Below are 21,193 nucleotides of genomic sequence, written 5' to 3' on the forward strand. Positions count from 1 at the left end.
ATATAAATGTGTTTTGTGTGATTGGAAAGAAAGGTGCATTAGTTGTGTCCTTTTATATTTGCATACACTTGCCAAAGGGAATGTTTGCCACAGGTCATAGTCATGTGTCTGGTTGGGGAGTTGTGTTTGCCAGTGCTTGGAACAGACAAAGCTTTTATACTCAGGGACTGAGGTCTCGGAGCAGATTTTCTTCTGCTCCTGGGGCTACATGGGTTTGCCTCCAAGACTGAAGGTATTTAAACTGCAAAACTAAAATTCATCAGAAAAATTCATCAGAATCCTCAGAGAGGCTTGAAGTAATAGCCAAAACCTGGGCAGATGAAGTTCTCTTGTGGAAAGAGCTGTCCTGTGCTCAATAGGTCTCACTGGTCATGCAGCATTGATAGAAAAGTGCAGCAACCCTGTCCCAGACACATACCCAGCCCCTCTGTCTACATACAACCAAATGTCCGGGCTAATTTTTAATGAGCAAATTAAATACAACTATAAAGTTCATCCCTTGTGTAACTTCATGAATTTTATTACAATCATAGAGGAAAAACCTGTTTATTGCTCTGACAGATCTGCAGTCTTATCAGTTCTCATTCTCACACCGTCATGGTGCTTGCTGATTTCTGGAAGGCTGTTGGAGTCCTACAACTGCAGGGTTCCCTGCAGAGGAATGAAGCAAATAAAAATAAACTCAAAATAAGCAAATAAACAGGAGACATGCTTCTAGATACTGTAGCTGCAAAGGGAAGCTTTAAAAATATGAACACAAAAGGCAAATTTTAGAGAATCATTGAGAATTCTTTAACAGAGATGATATTCAGCCAGGGTAGGTTTTTTTAATTTGTTTGGGGTTGTTTTTATTTTTGTTTGTTGGGTTTGGTTTGGTATTTTGTTGTTTTGGTTCACCAGTTTGTTGTTTTGGGGTTTTATTTAAGTAAAAAAGCCCCTCAATGAGAAAATGCTAGAGGTTTTTAGCTGCTTAGGTGGGAAACATGAAAATCGTGGTCTGAAGAAGCATTGCTATGTCTGAGATTTTTGACACTTGTCTCAAATCATACCATAGTCATTGACAAAACGTAAGCTTTGTGATTTTAAACTTGGGGCTGGTTTGAAGTTTTATGCCTTGGTGAGCTTTGGGTTTCCAGGTGCTTTGATGTTGGTAAGAGCTATAAAATCACCTCCATTGGTGTCAAAGGTCTTGTAATTAGGTCTAGTGAGTTCCACCTGTGAAATGCAGAGCTTGTTCACACCAGCAGAGAGCGGGAGCTTGGGAAAAGGCTGTGAGAACCTACAGAAAAATAATATTGGATTGGTGCTTTGGCTGTAAAGGAATAACCTGGATGTCCCACTTTGAAGTGAAACAGGTATTTGCTTCCTGTGGGTGTCTACCAGTTGCTGGTTGCATTAGGAAAGGAATTAGACCTTCTTTGTTACTGTGGGTTAGTGGGAAAAACTGTGTTTTGCCATGTTTGGTGTGAAATGGGGCAGCAGCAGCTGCCACAGCAGCCTGTCTTACCCTTGCTTCAGCCTTCAGTGGGGCATTGGGGGTGGCTCTGCAAATAAGTCTGGAGCTGTGCTCTAGTGCCACAGGAGCTGCCCATGGCATGTGAGATATGGGGAATTGCCTACTTGGGGGGGATGTGAAGAGACTGCAGAAGTTTTGGGAGTTATTTTCTCCTGTACCCACAGTCCCTGTGCAGGGCAGGTGTGGAGCTGGATACCTCCCTACGCCCTGAGCTCCACCTTTATCCAGGAGGGCTGTGTGGGTAGAGCCCTCCTCTTTTTTGGCAACGTCCCTGGGTTACTGTAGCTTTGGCTTTACACCAAAGTGGTCACAAAAAACTGCTCCAGCATCCCGAGCAAACCTGCAGCACATGGCTGGTCTGAGACCTCATCAGAAAAATATGGTTTTCTTTGTGCCAGTCCAGTCTGGGCCACTCCAAGTATGCTGCTGTCTTTTATGGCCAAGTCCTCATTTCTGACCTCTGGCAAAAAAAGTTAAGGAGTGCTTTTGAACAAGGTGAGGGTGCACCTTGTTTAGTGCTACTGGGGGTGGTTTAAGCACAGATTGAAGAGGTGGAAAAAGCTCCTTGTAGAATTTAAATAAAGATACAGACTGGGATGTTTAGTAGAGAAAATTTTTGCAGATGGTGATGGGGAGAATGGCAGCCAAACCATTACAGAGAGCTGCAGGTTTCCTCCAGGCTACCAGCACATGCAAGCATCAGTATTTCAGCTAAAATAGATTGCCTTTAATTCTTCTTTTCTATGAAATTTTAGCTGAATGGGAAAGAATGATGTTCCCGTGTCTATGAGATCAAACAACTCCCTCTTATCTGGGCTACCTCTACACCCAGAGTGCTTATGGAACAGGTGAATAGGATGTGCTTTCAAACTGACAGCCAGCAAGTCTTTTGTGCTAGACATCCAAACACCAACGAAGTGACAAAATGTTCCAGACGTGTCGTAATTATGTGCACATGTGCTACAAAGGCTGCTAATATCAGAGCAGTTCAATCTGTGAAATATGTTGGCATGTCAATGCTTAGCATCTTTCTGAGAGACTCATTTCTATAATGCTGTGTGTTGTATGAAAAAGTTTTCATGTGCTGGAAAGTTTTTTTTAAAAAAACAAGAATTAATTGCTTGGCTTGAAATATAGTGGAATAACTCAAGAGAACTAGGCTTTTAAAAGTGACATAAATCAATGGGAGCCCTAACTTGGGATTTTCTGCAAGCAAGAAACAATCAATGTACTTGGAAGGGTTGTTTTCAAAAAGCACCTTACTTCAAATTCTTGGAACAGCATCCGTGACAAAACTAGTGGTTTTAAAAATTTTCTTTTCTTGTTCTTTGTACCACACTTTCACTGAAGGTCTGTGGTGTGAGTGTTTCCAGAAAGACTACCTGCTGGTTATTCTGTTTTGTGGGTTTAAAGCAGCAAATGCTCATCAAATTAACAGTGGCTTTCAGGAGAAAAACTGTAATGGATTTTTTTGTGCTTACCAGTCCTGCAGGGTAAGGCATGGTTTCATTTCATGTGAATTGCTGGCTGGGAATATGGTACTGGAGGCTTCTGCAACCAGAGTGCAAGGACTCCCTGGTCCCAGGTGCCCCACCAGCAGCAATGCAAGCTTGCACTTCTGCAGAGGAGTCTAGACAGAGCATCAGGTGGCTTGGGGCAAAACTTCTCCAAAACGCTGCTGAACATTAAGTGGCCTTTGTGATGCCAGGTGATTCTGTGCAGCTGGTGCTGGCTGCTGCAGCCTGGAAGATGGGTGGGTTGAGCGACCTGAGCATGTTTGCACCCGCAAAGGTGCAGGGTGGGTGCCTCTCTTGCACGTGTCATGTAGGGAATGTTGGGGAATACAGTAACTTCATTCAGTGTCTTATGGAAGGAAGTACTTTGAAATGTGTCCAGACACAATTTGTTTGGCAGCTTGAACCTCTTCTTGCATCTTGATGGCTGCTTAAAGAAGTCCTTGCAGTGATTGAGGCCCCCAAAGACACCCACTTCTGTGGCAAGTCTCACAGGGTGGCTACAAATAAACAGCAGTCAGAGAAAAACTTTCTCATCGCATCTTTTTTATCCTGAGTTTGCTTTTATCCTTTGAGGCATTTTGCTGTTGCAGTGGGGAGCATTGTGTGTAAGCAAGGCTGGTAAAACCCCAGTTTCTGTGCTTATGAACAGTGGGGGTAAATGCTTTTTCAAGAAACTGAACCTCTCCAATTCCCGGATGCTTTTCCCCTCTTCCCTCGGTTTGTAAGTGCAGGGAGCACTGGCGGTATAAGCACAAATTCTCTGCTTTGAGCAGCACAGGCAAATCCTACATGGACAAGATGAAATTAAATCTGTGCTGTCATGGCTGGGCAGTAAGAGCAGCACATGCAGCACACCCTCCCTCCTGAGCTGCCTGATGAGGTCTGTGTGCAGTCATTACGGGTACCAGGGAGCTGGGCTGCTCGGCATTGCTGCAATTTGTAAATGGCTTCATTTAGATGTCACCAATGAACTAATTTATGGAAGCTGTAATTAGTGGTGATGGGACTGCAGGTGGAAAACAGTAAGTGGTGACATTACTTAGTGACTTCATGAGGATTTTGAATGTCCAGCCGTTGGCTGCTGCACATAAGGAAAGAATGACAACAAATGAGGGAAAACAAAACAGCAACAACAACAAAAAAGGCAAGCAACAACAAAACACACAAACAAATGGAATACATCTGGGAAGATGGATGGAAAATTAAAATCACCTGAGTGTTGGATAACCTGATTTTAGGCAGTTACTTTCCAAGCAGAGGCACAATGCAGCCCTGTACATCCTGTCACAAATGTACTGAGTCGAATAACTTCCTAGTGGTGCTATGTTTGTTATTCCCTTGAGGATGCTGGTTAATCTCTGGAAAAATGGGCACTGTGGAAAGGTGTGTGCCCTAATCTAAAGCACTGCAGTGCAAATGGCCTGTCCTGAGCACCCCCAATAAAAGAAGTTGTGTGTGTGAAGCAGGGACACAGATTAGCCTGACTTTAAAAGCAGTGCTTAAAATGACTGCTTGCTTCACCAGCAGATGCCTACCCTCTCATACCTGCAACTCTGAGTGCTGCTTCCTTGCTGTATGATGTTCCCTAGGAGTGTACAGAGAAATGCTCAACTATGGTGAAAAAAGAGTGGGAGAAAGTTCACTACTGTGCTATCTGCTCCTCACTGGAGGGTGTTTTCAAAGGAATGTAATTACTCGTGTGTGGGTGCCAGGTTAGAGCCCTGCAGAGATATTGCACTGTGGTTGTTGCATCATTCCTGTTAGAAGCTGTTGGATTTAGCCCTTGCTTGTGCTGCAGCACAATGAGGGGAAAAGAAACCCCAAAAACAAAGGAAAAAAAAATAGACCAGAATTGCAGTCACTGTCTGCCAGTGGGGAGCATTTTCAACTTCCTAAGGTTGTGCAAAATGAGTTTCTGCCTGTGAGTTGAGGTTCCTGTGACCCCCACAGAAATAGGTAAGAAATAGCTCTTTGTAGTGAGATAAGCAAGTTGTGGGGGCATGAGAGGGAAACTGCCCAAAGGCAGCATTCTGGGCTGCTGCTGTGGCTTGTCTCCTGATGCCTGCTGCAAGAGCAATGTGGTGAGTACCAGTGCTGTGCACACAGGAGCAGTGGGAAGAGGCAGTCTATAAAAAGTGATTCTGCAGGTGCTGTGGTTCTGGTTTGTTTTTTTCCTGTGCTCTCCTGTGCTACTGGCCCTCTAATGAACTCCTGCAATATCCACAGTGTGGGAATGCGTGACAGACTGAACAAATGAACCCTAATAACGTGCTCTTTGCACTTTGTGAAATAAAAGGAGTGCTTGAAGCAGACTAAGACAAGTGCCTTGAGGGTTTGAGGCAGAGGTGGTTTTTCACATGAAGGCCACCCACCATGAAATATCCATTGCATGCAACTGTTGGCCACTTTCATAAGCTGTTTTCTCTGGGTGAAAAGAGGGAATTGCAACACAAGTCTGATGGGAAACTCACATGGGTTAGGTCAGATGGAGGGAGGGAACCAAGCACAACGTGTTCTTTTATCTGGTAGAATAGAACAATCTCAAATGCAAAAGTTTTACTTCCTGGAGGTGCTTTCTCCTCTTTGGGCCTGCCCTGTTTGGCACTGTTAGTGACTTTTGCTTTGCCAGCTGCAGCCAATAGCTCTCCAGTGCTTCCTCCATTCCTTACCCACTGGCAGGGTGGTGCCTCTGTGGCTGGGCTGAGTGACACTGCTCTTCTGGCTTCAAGGGGATGAAAAAGCAAAATGCACACTTTGGGGTACTTTCATTGTGACTCCAAAGCTTGAGAAGCACATCTGCAGCCTCCCAACTGCTGAGCTTGGCTGGAGGAAGGTGATTTCTAAGTTGGCTCTGCAATCTCAAGCATAATAATTTCCCCTTTCTTGCATGCTAAATCAGCTTTTTTTTTTTTTTTTTTGCCATAATGCTTCACTCCCTGGACTTGTGATTGATACTGAAATTGCTTTCCTGTTCAATTAAAGAACTACCTTTTAAGTAAAAATGGTAGGAAGAAAGAAATGAAATAACTATATCAGTCTTTTCTTGTTAATTAGGGAAAATTTCTGAGCTACCAGTAATGTTTAAAATGCTGTGAATAGAGGAAACTCTATTTCAGCATATCTTTTGCCTTAATTGCAGATTGAAAATAATTGAATATTTTTCAATTAAATATTGAAATGCAACTTTCTGTTTCTTTAAATCAAATTTCATACTTATTTTTCCTTCACAAGTATGAAATGTCACATTTTTGATGAGTTAAAAATTAAATCAGCATTCATCTAAAATGCTACTCTACCCCAAAAACTAAACCAAGGAAACACATTTTGCTTCATATTTTCCTGATCAAAAGCATCTTTACTTTTGTTTTGTAGAAATAATTAAATAACTGTAACAGAAGTCCATAATGAGTTGCTCTCTTAGCACCTTTGATTCAAGGCTGCACATTGGGCTTTTCACACAGTGGAATTACCCAAAGAGGGAAAATCAGACTGAACAAGGAGTTGATACCATTGAATCACGTGCTGACTAATAAGGAGTCAGTATTTGTGCAGCCTAGGCAGTCTGAGAACTGCAAATTCTTCAAAATGAAGCTGGATGGGGGGTAGCCACAAAATGGAGCAGAGCAGGATGAGCTGGCCAAAGGATCATTGAGAACTCGTGCTGATTTCTCAAAAAGGAAAGGGAGGAAAGGGAGCAGGGCTGGTGGTTTGCAACCTGGCACTGCCATGCCTGTGTCCTGACAGAGAGTGAGAGAGAGCCAAGCACAGGCAAAATCAGTTTAGTATTCCCCTTGGGTTGTTATAAACAAAATCAATATGTACTAATGACTGCAGCAATAAATTTCATCATGCTTCACGTGGTAACGTTCTGCACTTACCCAGTTGTTGGGTTGACAGAGAGCAATAGAGTTTACCCTTTTAAAGTTGTAAATTACTGTAAAAATGCTGAGCCTCATGATAAAATACATTCATGGATGATTTTAAGCTTAGGAAATATTGTAATACTTTCACTAAGCATACTATTAATATAAATAAATAGTATTTATTGCTTGGTTTCCTAGCTGCAGCTGGGTGAAGAAACATGGCATGCATGTTTATCATGCCACTTGTGGTTTCATAATGTTTATCTAAAATTGATTCTCAAAGAAGCTATCTGAGAAGCTTATTTTTCCACATATTTGTCCAAAGAAAAATCTTCCCTTAACAGATTTCTAGCAAGTAAAATCTTATTTTTTTTAAGTGCTATTTAGTTTAGGAAATGCTTTTCTATTTAGATATTTCTTCTTGCCTGCATTTTTTATTTTTTTCTTTCTGGCAAATAAACACTTGGAAGTTGGATTAAATATTTCAGCCCCAAATGAAACATTGCAGACTTTCTGCTCATATTATATTCCAAGCTTCAACACTCTATCTTTTCTTCTGAATACAAATAGAGTGCTGAAATTACAGGAGTGTTCCACAATGCAGAAATACAGATTTACTTTTGTCTACATGTCTGCTACCATATAGTTTTCTCTCTTAAAATTTGGAGCTTGTAGGGCGATGTAAAATCCAGGGGCTTTGAGCTATACACTTATTATTAAAATCAGTCCACCTGAGAAATCCTGAATGTCAATTTTGGATAGCCCTCAGCTGTTTTGCAGTCACCTTCATAGACTCCACTGAACTGTGCACTCTGTTGGCCCTTGAAAGCAACTTTAGGACACAGGTCTTAATTTTGCTTTCAGAAAGGATCCAGATGAAGCGCAGGAGAAACAAAAGATAACGTTTCTTCTCATTTTTTTAAGTTAAATGTCATTATCTGGTTGCACTTGTATCTCCAGGTAGGACTCTTTGAGGTGTGTGGTGCCATCTGCACCATCCTCAGGGAGGGGCAGATCCATCTCAGTGAACCCTTGCAAGAGGCTCAGCTTCTGCATTAGTTTATGAAGTTTTCCTAAAGCTCACCTACTGCACTCTTAACACAACTCAGAGGGAGTTGTCTGCATGTGAATAATCTGAATAATCCAGGCTTCCCATCCCTGAGGGCAAATGACATCTACTCCCCAAGTCTGCTTCTCCACAATGATTTCTCATTGATCTGGAAATAAAGCAAGCTGCCAGAAGCCACAGTCTGAGTGTGTGTTATAGTTGAGAATAAATCAAACCTGCCATAGTTTTGGCAAAGACCAAGCCTGCCCTGCTGGCTTAAATTCTGTGCAGTATGGTTGCACAGCATTTGGTCAAAGAAAGCAATAACAAGTGCAGATTAATTCTTTGGCAGCTGCACCTCTGTGCAGGGAAGGGAGGAAGCCTGGCCTTGCTGCTGTGCTTCACAGCCAGCTGTTGCTGGAGTTTGGCTCCACCAAGCCAGACCTGTGCTACCCAAATGCAGAGGGTTTGCTGTAGTAGGGGGTTCCTTTCTTCATTTCCTCACAATACCTGGTAAAAGGAAATACCAGTCTGCAACTGCACTGCCAGTGTCCCACACTGAGAGGAACTCTCCAGTGCTCCTCAGTGAACCTTTTGGATTTGAACCTCCCCATCCTGGAGAAGAGCAGTCATGAGGTTGCAGCAGAGCAGAGCCAGCAGAATCACACCTAAGGGCTACTCAATGCACATGCTGCAGACAGCTGAAGGCTGACATCTGCATTACAGTACATTGCTCTGAGTTTTTTCAAGTTAAGTTCACTGGTATATACAGAAGACCAAGCATGTACCCACAAAAATGTCTGTTTTTATCTTAGAGTGTCCTGGCTCTGAAATAATTATTAATTTGGGAGATATACCATGCTCCAGTATCCCAAAAGAGTGGCAGTTCATCAGTACCACTCATATTGACCCCCTTTCTCCCCTTATTTCTTTTGGGTGCTCTACACAGTCTGGAGCTGGAGAGGTACTGCTACCCCTGATTTATTTCCAGTACTACCTAGTGACATTCTAGGAAAGCTGTGGGGTTTTCCACATAAGTTCATTGCTGTACTAGACAGAGGTAGCAGATAGCAGATGTGCATTCTCCAGGATGATTTCAGTATCTTCCATGTGGCCACTTTTCTTTTGTAAAAGTAACAATTATTGCAGTCAAAAGAACTGCATATCTGTGCAGAGGGAAAACACATAGAAAGCACTGCTGTCCTGAAACATTACAGTGGCCCTGCACCATGCACTCCATGACAAATCCCTCCAGTGCTGCAGCGTGTGAGATTGGGAACTTGCAGGCAGAAAGGGTGCAATGGATTCAACTGTATAAACATGAGACTTGCACAGATCCAGGCTCTGCTCTGAGCCTTTCCCCTTGTCTGGGGCTGCACTGCAGTGAGGTGCTTTCTTCTTTGGATTGGTCAGGGCTATCGGGGCAGAAAGGTGTTGGGGTGCCTTTCCTTGCTATAGCTTGCCCTGCCATCCCTTTCTGGGGACACGAGCTCAGCCTCAAAGAAGGGAGGCAAGTGAGCAGCCTTTGTGCTGCTGCCTTCTGCTTAGAGGGCAAAGGCTGCTGCTTCCCAAAATATGTTCCCTGCTTCCAACCCTGCACTCCTCGGCCCCTACTGGCAAATGCCATGAGGAGCTATTAATGACAGGTGAGTCTTGTTTAAGGTAGGGCTGGAGGTCTGTCATTTCTCTTTCGGGGGGATGGAGGCATGCTCTGTGCTGTGGTTTACACTGCTGTGTTGTGACACGTGCTGACGTCTCAGCACTGTCCTTGAGCTGAGATTCACTGTTCCACATGCAAATTAATCACACACAGCAAGATGGTGCCTTTTCACAGCCCTGTAGGCAAGCTGCCCATTCTCCACGTGAGCTGAGGCTCAGGCATGTGCAGGGAGTCAGATATTGCCCAGTGTGCTGGCAGAGAAGCACCCCTTGCCAGAGCACAGTGGCTGGCTGGGTCAGACTGCTCACCCCAGTCAGGCTGCTGGGGTGGGACATGAGGCTCCTCACCTTCTGCTGGTCTGCAGCTGAGGGATTTCCTAAGGCACAGGTAGCACCGCTGTCCTTCCTAACTTGAGAAGGGTTTTTCTATTCATTAATTTCTCCAATTCCCAGAAAGGTTTTGGCATATATAGTATCCCATGGCTCAGCTGCACAGCTCAACCACACTTCTTGTGAAAAAGTATCTCTTTTGGTCTGCTCTTGAGCTTAATGTTTTGGGGTTTTTTTATTTCATTTGATAACCTTGAGGTTTTGCATCAGAAAATTATGAGCAGTCATTCCCTACACTCTGCCATGCTGTTTGTGACTGTTACAGGCTTTTACCATATTATATTTTCTATGCTGGAGTCTTATTCTTTTTAAGTCCCTCTCTGCATAAAAGCAATTGAATTCCCTTAACTCTTTTTGCTTCCCTTCTTTATACCTTGTCCAGATCTACTGTAATTTTTAAGCAGGTGAGGTGGGTTCTACCTGCAGTATTCAAGGCACCATGGATTTCTGTGGTAATACCAGGGTGTCTCCTGTTTCATTTTCTGGCACTGTCAAACTGGGAGGACTGTGGGATTAAATAAAATGGTGCTGCAGGGTGTTAATGAGCTGGCCCCAATCCCAGCCTGTTACTTTCAGTGTCCTCTGCTGCAAGGTATGTTTTCTTGTATCAGAGTCCTGCTATTTTGGAATGCTCAGCCGTGGGGCAGACCTGCCTGGGACCTCAGCAGATTTCTTGGCACTGTGTTTTGGAATCAGCAAAAAACATTCCTCTACTTTTCACATGTAAAATTAGGACCAGCAGTGATTTCCTGCAATACCAGGGGCTTCAGTGGAGAAAAGAGCTGGTGTAAGGGCACAAAACAGAAACATGATCCGTCCTGCCACTTTGTCTGTCCCTGCTGTCAGGGCCTGAGCAGGTATTTGCCCAGGAGGCAGGGAGCAGCTTGAATCTTTGCTCTTGTTCCCTACCTGCTAAACTCACCACCCTGCAGCTGCAGCAATTCAAAGGCAAATTGCCATCTTCCACCCTGCTTCTTCAGCTAAAAATGTCCTTTGCTGGTGCAGTGTCAGCCCTGCTATATTTCATGTTGAAAAGCTACATTGGGAAGGGACAGGATCAGACAGCACATTACATTTCTAGTTTGTCAACTGTCTCAAGGCTGTCTACAAAAATTAGTGTAATATCATAACTTGTCTGTATAGCATTAAATCCCACAAAAGAATAAATTGCATTTGAGTTAGGACATGAAGCTGCTATTAATGCCTATGTTAATTTTCCATGGTTTATTAAGAAAATCATAACAATGCATTCTATTTATGCAGGATGTATTCAGAGATTTATCTCCCTAGTTGGGTATTGAATTAGAACGGTAACATTAGAGACATACAGTAGAAATGCTAATACATTAATCTTAGAGCTAGGATTATATCACAAAAGGAATTAGTTCTGTGATCTCTTCATAGATCCATTTTCAGGGCTATCTTTCTCCAGCTCATTGGCAATCACAGTCACCTGGACAGATTTGTGTTTGTGTCACTTTTCTTCTTGTAATTCTCTTTGCTATAAACAATGGGACACTGGGAATTTCAATGCTTAACAGGGTCTGGGAAAATAGCTTGTTCTACTGCTTTAGTCCTTACTTCTGGGAGTTACTCAGCCAGTAGTCCATGTTTCTTCCACATCTGTTGCAATAATCCCGATGGCAGCATCGTAGGGCATTGGAAAGGCCACATTCTCCTGCTATGGCTGTCGTTCACTGAATACATATGACAGAACAAAAACTATATTTTTGAACAGAGGTTCTTATTTAAATAGTTACATTACCTGTGATGTCAATAAAGAAACTGATTTTTTTTTAAAGAGTGATGTTGTGAAATTACATAGAGAGGAACTTGCGCTGTGTGCCTTTTGGGCTGGTTGTAAGATGGGCTGTAATGTCAGCACTTCAAGGCTGCCTCTTGTCTGTTTTGTTGCTAGAAAATCAGGAGATGGTTCCCTCTGTGTTAGTCCTGACACAGTTTTGGTGTAGGGAGTAACATACTGGCAAAGTGCTTTGGAGTGTGCTTCATGAGCCCTGCTTCTGGGTTGAGGTTTCAGTTTTCACACCACAAGCTAGGACTGCAAGTGAAATTCAGTTCTTTGATGAAAAACAGTGAGAGAAATCACCACGTGTTTTCCCCCTCCAGAGAATACATAGCATTTTCCAAAAATTAGTCTGAGATCAGGGAAATCTCTACAGCTGCTTTTTGGTTACCATATGGGTAAAAAATTTTGTTTACTCTTCTTCCAAGACAAACTCAAATTGCTCATTTCCATCACTGAAGCGCCAGTCCTCAGAAAATTGGCTTTTCTTTAGTACCAGCTGAACTCTGTGCAAGTGGCCTTCTCCTTTGCTCTGCTCTGTCCCTGGGGACACCTGAGCATGTGGGCTGAACTGAGAGCCAGAAAAATTGCCTAGGCTTTTCTGCATATGTATTTACAGCCTTTCCTGTCATTTTCTGGACACCTTAGCTGTCCTGAATATAAAGATGGTGAGGCAATGACTGTCCTTTGTGATGTTTACCCACTGCTGATAGCAGTAGTGCCCAGCTGCTGTCCACTGAATCCCCCATAGCAAAAATAATATGAATTTAAATGAGATTACTTCTTTCTCTGTTTTTCTTTTTTTTTCCTGTTTACACAATGAAATGCTGCCAATGTGAAAGGATCTGATAGAAGCAGGAGATGAATGATTTGACTTTGAAGCTCTGTGTATTTTTTTTGATTCTGTAATTTCAATGCAGTTTGAATGTTTAAATTAAAAGAGAAATGAATTATTTCGTTAGACATCATTAGGATTTTTCTTTCTCCATCTGTTTTCCAAACAAATCTAATTAAACCGGACTAATCGTATGGAATATTTTATAATCTCCTCTTCAAAACAAAAATATCTACTAAGAAAATGTTCTTGATCATCTTGTATATTCTAAGTCACTTAGTATTTCAGGCATTTTCACCCACAAAAACTTTTGCTTTCAATAAAATTCTATAGGAATGTGAAAAGTTAGTAATTAGCAAATATTATTGTGTGTGCTGAAAAGATTAGTACATGCCTTAGATGTAAAGACAGTTGAAGCTCATCTTTTCTTTTAAGAAGGAAAACTACTTAAAAGTATTAATTCTCATTTGACATTTCTTGAGATGCAAATGTGCATGTTAGACAATTCATGTGTGGGTGGGCTGGCCCTGGCTGGATGCCAGGTGCCAACAAAGCTGCTCTATCACTCCTCTTGTCAGCTGGACAAGGAAGAGAAGATATTTTGAAAGGCTCCTGGGTTGAGATAAGGTTGAGAAAGAGATCACCCAGCAATTACCACTATGGGAAAACCAGGCTCAATTGATGTGGGGAAAATTGATTAAATTTATTACCATTCAAATACAAGTAGGATGTAGAGAAATGAAAATGAAAAACCTTAAAACACCTTCCCCCTACCTGTCCCTTCTTCCTCACCTCAATTTCACTCCTGGTTTTCCCTACTTTCTCCCTGCACTGGCACAAGGGAACAGGAATGAGGGCTGTGGTCAGTTCATCACATGTTGTGATTCTAGAATTTTTCAGTCTTTCAGAGACGCCAGTCTCATTTCTGCAGTAAGGCAGCTTATAGGTTACAAAATAACCCTGCATAGAGCAAGTTGTGTTTTCAGTCCTGCTGCTCTTACTTCTGGGTCTTGATGAAGGCAGTCCCTGCACCACTGACTGTGCCTGCTCTGCAAGCACACAGCCTTCTCTCTGCCATTGCTGTTGGGTGGGTGCAGGTAATCTGTCTGGTCAGCCAAGTGAGACATGTTTGCTGCTTGCACAGAAGCAAGCTGGAACTGGAGGATGTAAAAGTGGCTGTTAGTGCTGTTTTATACAGTTTTGAGCTCCATTTACCTGAGCTCTCTGGCCTGGCAGTGCCCACAGAGGCTTTCAGCAAGGCTTGGGGCTCACATGTGCTGGAATTCCTTCTATGCTGCTGTGGAGGAATGGCAGTAGATGGGTACCAGCAGCACCTGAAGAGATGGACAAGAGGGTATGAAGCCTTCAGAGTGCTTTCCCCAGGTAGTGGACCTCAATGAGAAAGGGTACACATCATTGCAGTAACTTTAGCAGTGCTGCAAGGTGTTATTTATCTTAGTGTTTGACATTGCAGGAGACTTCAAACTGGGAGCTGGCTTCCTGTGGTCTTGTGATTTTCAGATTTTGTTCTCTGCCTGAAGCTGATCCTTTGGAAAAGTTATAGATAAAATTATTCAACCCTTTCTAGAATCATGGCTAAGGAAAAAAAGGAAATTTATTTTCCTCCCCTTTCTGGGACCCAAATATATTATGGGAATTTTAATTAAAAGAAAAAAAGTAAAATCAGAAAGAAGTTCTGTCCTCTACCTGTCTGTCATTTCATCTCTCCTTGGCAAGACAAGACAGCCTTAAGGTGAGAGTAAAAGTTTCTTGCAGTCATTACCAGGCTTTCTTTTCACATTATGCAGTGCCAGTCTCTGTGCAACTGCTTTGGGCTCAGGGCTTGCATGAAAGAAGCTGAAAAAGAGCACCTAGCAATGTGAAAGGGCCCTTTTGCATTAAATCTCCTTAGTACAGCCAGGAGCAGTGGGCAGAGGCGTGTCTGAAGTGGCGCAGCTTGGTGTAAGCCATGTTCTTCTCCCCACACATCAGTATTTTGGGACCCTATCACACCCAGTCACCGTTGCTTGACATCACTCGCACTTGTCTCCAAACTCTGTCACTTGTTCCTGGGCACACACAGCCACTCTTTAGGTGCCTTCCCCAGCCACATTAAGCAGTGAAGCTGCACTTGGCCATACTTGCAAAGCCTCCTGCAGCAAGCCTACTACATTCTGACTGCAACAGCTGCTGGGCTTCCTCATAGGTTAACTCATAGCCTTGCAGGTTTGTGTCTGTACTCATGTACCTTGTGTGGGAGATGAGTGCAGCTGACCTGTGAGCTTGGACGTGCAGGGGGTGGTGAGGCTGCATCCTGCCATCATCACAGCCTGGGACAGCACAAGCATGCTGCCCCAGGCTGCACCTTTGTGCAGCCAGATGAGATGAGGTCTGTAAGCCAAGTAACACATGTTGATGTGGCATTCACATTCTCTGAAGAGAGAGAGACATAATTTTCTCTCCCTGGATTTTTCCTGGAGAAGCACAGAGAGAAGAAGAGAAAGCAATTCTTATCTCTACTTGAGGCTCCTGTTGTTTTCGCACATGTGGAATGTGTTAGGAAGATTGTTTACCTGAAGTGATTTGTCAGTTGGATTCTGCAGAATTGTTTTGTTTCCTTGGCCAATTGGGTCAAAGCTGTGTCCTGGCTGGAGACAGTCACGGGTTTTTCTTTAGTATTCTTTAGTGTTATATAGTATTAATGTAATATAATATAGTTTTAATAAAGCAATTGTTCAGCCTTCTGAATCAATGGAGTCAGATGCCAATCATTCCCAGACGCTGGGGTTGCCCTGCATACTAGATGTTGATGATCCTTGGGGGTTTTGCCACTGTGATTTCTCTGTCTTGAAAAAAAACTTGGCTTCATTCACGTATGTCTCAATGTGTTCAAGCATGATCAGAACGTTCTTTTGGAAGACTTGTCAACCATATATCTTCATAAATTACTGCTTGTTTCATCACTTATCTCTTCTGGCTAAGCATCCCAGATTTTTCAAAGGTTCATACTTGACTAGAATTGGTTTGCAATTTAAATGGTCCTTCCTTTAACTTAAGTATCACCGGACTCAGGTGAATTTATTTAGTGTGCACGAAATAGTGATCAAGCCAACATGTCAAGCAGCTCATCCCAGACACCCTAGAGACATGGTGCTTCTGGCTGAGGGTTTATCTCTTCTGTGTTGGTTCAAGTTAGTGTTTTATTTTCTTTCGTGTCAGAGAAATTTGTTGATCAAAAATGCTGATTCATCTTGGTCTTTACTTTTCCTCATGCTTCAGAAGACTTCTTTATCTATGTAAAGGGGACTTTTAGTTTACCTGGAGAGAAGCAGGGAAAATTATGGATTGATTTATCCCTGAATTTGATAGTACTGGTAGAATAAGCTTGAGTATTCAATATTAACTCCTTATTTTTGGATGTGTGAATCAGCACACTAAGAGAAGCCTGATCCTTATCATAGGTGCCCCTAAATTTGGGCCTTCTGAATTGGCATTCATATTTGAGGATTCTATAAGTGCTAATTCCTGTATTAATTAGGAATCTGCTTCTGAAATTGGGTGTCAACCAGACGGTTTTTGTTACTTTGAGCAAATAAAAGATGCTGAAAATGATGCTTGTAGACTGTGAACCCTGTTGATACTGGCGAATAGGTTAAATTGTAACACAGATTAGGGAGAAATCTTTTGGACTTTTGTCTATCCAGAAGTAGATTGATCCCCTTTAAAGTTTATATTTTTATTTATACCTCTTCAGGCAACAAAGGCTGAAGAGCAATCCCATGTAGTCCAAGGAAGCAAGCATGAGATTTGACTCATGAGGCAGGGCAAGCAAGGAAACAAATTGATTGACTCTGCTGGCTCTCCAGGTGATCTTCTGAATGGGATGTCATTGTCTGTTTGAACCTTTGGATTGTGTAAGAGCAGAAAAGCCTCAGGCTCAGAGTTTATTTAGGAGGGGTGTCTGATATGGGCATAAACAACCTGTAGATCACACAATTCAAATACATGTATTTCTGAAGAGACTTAGGATGAGTCCAAATAATGCTGGGCTCTTGAGTGACACGTGCACAAGATGTGTGACTAAACCTCAGGATAAGGTTGGTAAAGCTTAGATCTAGAGTGGTGTATCTGTAACAGCAATTAGAGGACTGTGTGCTTGGCAGCTGCAAGACAAATGGATAGTTTACCATACTTAAGGGACCTTAGTTTACCATACTTAAGGGACCTATGAGCATAATGTTTATTTTTTGAGGTTTCAGCAGCGCCTGGTGCTCATCAGCAGGAAAGCCTCATTGTTAAAATGAGGACGCTCTTTGAGGGTACTGGTTCTGACCTTTTGAGTTGGCATGAATAAAAGCCAGGTTAATGAAATGTGTTGCTCCTGTAGCAAATTAGGAAAAAAAACCAACTTGTCTGCTGCTTGGAAAGACAATAAATGCCACAGAGATTTATGCAGAGCTTTTGGTGTAGCTCCATAGCCATGTGAGCTATCTGTACATAATATACTGGGGAAAAGAAGTCTCTGCTTGGATCTAGTGAAGCACACAGCTCCTGATGTCTCAAGGTGACAGATAACAATAGTCATAGTGATTGTGACTTGCTTGACAGGATCCATGATTTAGCGTTCTTGCCCTTATCGCTTGCCACTTTCAAATCCACAATCCTGAAGTGCAATCAGGAAAACTGTATTTGGCATGGCTTGTGGAAGAACAGCATAAATCCCCCAGCACCAGGCAGTTACGTGTGTGTTAGGCTGACCACTAAGTGCCCATTCACTGAGGAGTACCCAGAAGAGTTGGCTGCTAATGAAAACCCTGGAGCTGGCACTGAACTGATAAGACTGCTGGGTCCCTGTTTTTGTTTTCTGGGCTCATGCCAGTTTAACGACAACCTCTTGCAAGCAGTAATTTTTAAGCTCAAAATATTAATGTAAAGTGGGTATAAAACTGGCTGGGGACTTCAATGTCAGTGCTTACCAAAGGAAACTATTTCTTGCTAAGCATGGCTGTTGTTAGCTGGATTACTTTCTCGGCGGTAGCGCTGAGGTGTTGGCTCTGCAGCAGCTGGGTGTCTCTCTAGCAGGCAGCAGGAGGTGGCTCCTGCCGAGCTGCCAGGCTGTGTGTGTGAGGCAGCAGGGCTCCGTGTGTCTCAGCGCTGCGCCAGCTGTGTGCAAACCGCGGCCAGCCAGACATTTATCACCGCTGCGCCAGCCCAGGGCTTTGCTGCTGCTGCAAGCACAGCCTGAGATACGGGACTTGAGGCAGAGTAGTTTGCTGCTACACCTCTTTGCTCTTCCCATTGCTGGTAGGGATAAAATCCCTTTGGAGGAGCTAGTACTCCCAGCAGGGAGCAGGACAGCTGGGATGCAACACCGACTGTCTTCAGGGGGACGTGGTGGGCTCCTGCTTTTAGTGCATAGCAAGAACTCCCAGTGCTTTAGGACTGGGTTTCTGGATGGGATCTGGAATTGAGGGAATTGTCAGGCTCTGCAGTCCAGAAACTAAAACTGGCTTTGTAGTTACTCGATGTACTGCTGTATGGGATGGAAGGAAAATTATGGGTGAATTTAATACTTCTTTCCTTGTGCCTCCCCATGTCCCTGCTAAACAGAGGGAACAGAAATGCTGTGGCAAGGCCCATTTTAAGATCAAATCTGGTTGTTTTATTTCTAGCCTCACTTTCCCTGGAGTAAAATACATTTAATTGGCTCAATTCAGTCTAAAATAAACCTCTAGTTCCAACAGTGTTGTCCTGGAGCACCACTCCTGGCCTCCAGCTGCTGTCCAAAAAAGCAAAGCTCTTCCGTGGCTCCTTTCTTGTCTCTGTTGGCCTCACAGGAAAGTTTTGCCTCCACTACAGCATCTTGAATGATGCTGGGTGCCCAGGCAGTGGCACAGAATCTGTCCTCACAGCTCTCTCCAGACTCAGCTGCTTGGAAGGATCATGGAATGAATGAAAGCCTGTGGATAAAATTTCATAGTGGGTGACTTCTTTTCAGGGCCATTAGTGAGACTGAAAAATCAGACTTTATATTATAAAGCAATCTTCCACCTGAACTCAGGACAGCTACTCTAGTTCCACAATATGTTATTTAAAGCCTGTTTTATAATAGAATTTGGTATTGCAGTATGTATAATTTATAATATATTAAAACCCATTTCATAATATATTTTAATCTCTGATGATGAATAGCTGGGACAGTCTTGCAGGTTCTGTAATATCACTATGGCAACATCCTTTAAAAAAAGAGGAGTAGGACAATTGAGAGATACCAAGGACTGGTCAAGGAAAGAATAATGACACTTGTCAATTTGCATTTTTTCCTATAGTTTATTTTCTTCTTGGAAATGGCATCTCTTCCGATGTTTTTGCGTGTGTTTTCAAGAAATCACTTGCGACATTACTGAAACATTGCATCTCCTTTAACCTTTGAGGGCTCCACTCTGAAAAGATTTGTTTTCCATCTCAGTGCTAAATGACTTAGCCCATCTATGAAGATGAGCAGAGCTCAGCAGCTATTGGTGGACTGGAAATATATCTTCCATCAGATTTCCAATGTTTCTCAAAAATCAAAATAGTATTTATGAGTCCAACCTAACATGCTTAATTTAGAAAAATTGGACTTGTCTTCTGTACTAAATGATTGGCTGTTTTTAAAAATCAAGGTGCTTGCTTTGAAGGCTTACATTTTGACTAAACCTCTAAATAGCAGTTATTCTTTTCCTGAACAGTACTCAGCAAAGCACATTCATCATACATTTGCAAGGAAAGAAGAAATCTCAATTGCCTGCCTTTCCAAGCAGCAGTGGTGCATCTCTAAAAATGTCACTGCAGTGTCTCATGTGTTAGGGATCAAAAAGCCAGGAGATCTGTAGACCACTATTTGCTTATCAGGTGACACAGTGCTCATTCATGGAAGACTGATTTTTGTTGTTTGCCCTAAATCAGGCAGTCTCTTCCTGAAGGGCAGACTTTTGAAGGTCCCAGATCTGAGGACCAAGCACCAACAGTGCAGCAGGTAGCCTTTTGAGATGTTTCTATTGCTGGGTGTTATTCTTAGTTTCATGCTTTCAAGCATGGGAAAGATACTTCTTGAGGATCCAAGTTAATGGTTATAGCGGTTTGTTTTCTGAGTAGCTCTTCTGTCAAATGCTCCAGGCCTGAGTTCCCTGTCCATGGGGAACACAGTAGTTGGACCTGAGCTATGTAGGAAGTCCCGTGCCCTTTGTGCTTCCTACTTTGGTTTTTTTAAATACCTCAGGTCTCTGCTGTTTCAATCAATTCAACAAATACTTCAACTCTCTTCATTCTTTGTGATTCTCAGCACAAGTGGTTTCCTTCAGCCTCCAAACTCTTCTTTTTCAGGGCTACCCCTTGCCATCACAGGTTTTAACACTCCCTTGTCCTTCTCCACCTTTTACAGAACAGACTCTTTTTGGCTGTTCCTTCTCCTTCGTGAGCTAAAGTTTCTCTAGTGCATTTCTGCACCCAGCTATGTTTTGACTAGTGGCAGGTCCTGCAAACCAAAGGCAGGTATTTATTAGCCCTAGTTACATCAGCTGATATGGGGCTGAAGGTAAGAATGTGCCTAAAATGTCTGGGGACACCTGAGCATTCATGTTTTCCCCTGTTTATCCCAAAGCAGAACACAGATGTTGACCTTTACCTTACTAATGCACCTGCTTACTCAGGCTTTTGCTTGAGGGGTGACAGCAAGTGAATTTCTGCCTATAGGGTAAATTCCAGGATGTATCCATTACTGTGCCATTGACATTTGCCAGCCAATTCTTATGTTTTCAAAGTAATTTTGTTCATGTGCCCAGGGAAATTAGCAGTGAACTGTTACTGCGGTTTAAAAAGCATTTCTGGAATAAAATTTCTTTTAACTCTTCCTATTTAAGTCATTGCTTGCATAAAGCTACTGATTAGAGAAGAGCTAGAATCCTCATGAGAAATAGGAATAGTGAACTTGATGAGTTTTTATTCTGACTTTTTTTTTTTGTTCTGCAGTTACAGGAAGTCTTTTGCCATTGGCGCCTCATCTGTGACATGGATCACAGTCTACAAATAATTCTAGGGTTTAATTTTTCCAGTTCCACTGCTCTTGCAACATATCTTGTAAATGTGCAGCTCAAATCCCGTAACTAGATATCTAAACAGTGAGGAGACAGTCACTTTCCAGCGAAGGAAAAACTTCTATAGTGGTGGCATAGAGATCCAGCTTTACATTACATCTGATGCTCACACTGAAGCTCTTGTCTGTTATCTAGAATAAAATACAACTAATACAAATCATGAGAGTGTATGAAAATGGACACATTGAGTCTCTTAGAAAACAAGATTATAAGGCAGGAATCTTTCTGATTTGGATAACACTGTTAGGGCTGATGGGATTTCTTAGGGTTTCCTCTTCTAACATTTATTGAACTTGAGAATGAAAACCAGCTGAGAGCAGTATCACATAACCTATTTTCCTGTTCTTTGTGGAAGATGAGTACTTTCTTATCCTAGAACCACTGGGCCCATTCATATCTGAAACCTTTAAAGTTTATGAACTGTGA

The 21,193-nt window shown here is 42.6% G+C and overlaps 1 long non-coding RNA gene across 1 annotated transcript in view; it reads left to right on the top strand.

Annotated features, from left to right (window-relative positions):
* The first annotated feature begins 1,232 nt into the window (after positions 1-1,232).
* The window catches only part of LOC132326912 (uncharacterized), a 77,322-nt gene continuing 57,361 nt past the window's right edge, over positions 1,233-21,193 (top strand). Inside the window, exon 1 of the long non-coding RNA XR_009486364.1 lies at positions 1,233-1,355. This is a non-coding gene — a long non-coding RNA (uncharacterized LOC132326912). The remainder of the gene's footprint in view (positions 1,356-21,193) is intronic.

This window comes from Haemorhous mexicanus, chromosome 4, assembly GCF_027477595.1.
Source record: "Haemorhous mexicanus isolate bHaeMex1 chromosome 4, bHaeMex1.pri, whole genome shotgun sequence".
Lineage (NCBI taxonomy): Eukaryota > Metazoa > Chordata > Aves > Passeriformes > Fringillidae > Haemorhous > Haemorhous mexicanus.